This window comes from Tigriopus californicus, chromosome 8, assembly GCF_007210705.1.
Source record: "Tigriopus californicus strain San Diego chromosome 8, Tcal_SD_v2.1, whole genome shotgun sequence".
Classification (NCBI taxonomy): Eukaryota; Metazoa; Arthropoda; class Copepoda; order Harpacticoida; family Harpacticidae; genus Tigriopus; species Tigriopus californicus.
The window spans coordinates 990,337-990,705 of record NC_081447.1 but is presented as its reverse complement, the minus strand read 5'-3'; positions in this window follow the sequence as shown (position 1 = coordinate 990,705).

Genomic DNA, 369 nt, shown 5'->3' with positions numbered 1-369 from the left:
GTGGAGAACCTAAATACCCACGTTCCATTGTATGTTTCTCCTTATTAAATCGGATTTTGAAGGGAAGTGGACTTCTACGTAGATCGATCGTTAACAGGTTGAAAACGAAATTTTCCACTGCTCCACCCGATTGCTCCCCCCTTCTCCCAGGACTGTCTGAAACTTCAAGAGGAGAACCCCTCTGAGTGATCCAAACTGTTATTGTTCCATCTGGAATGGGGGAGGAAGAGGCCAAACTCTTGAAGAAGGGGATCTTGTGTCTGGTTTGAACGAGGAGGCGAAATTGAAGGGTCTGCATCCTTATCTACAATGAGTTGATTTTTTTTTTGAAGCCCTATTTTTTCGTTTCAACCGTGAGTGGAGACGACT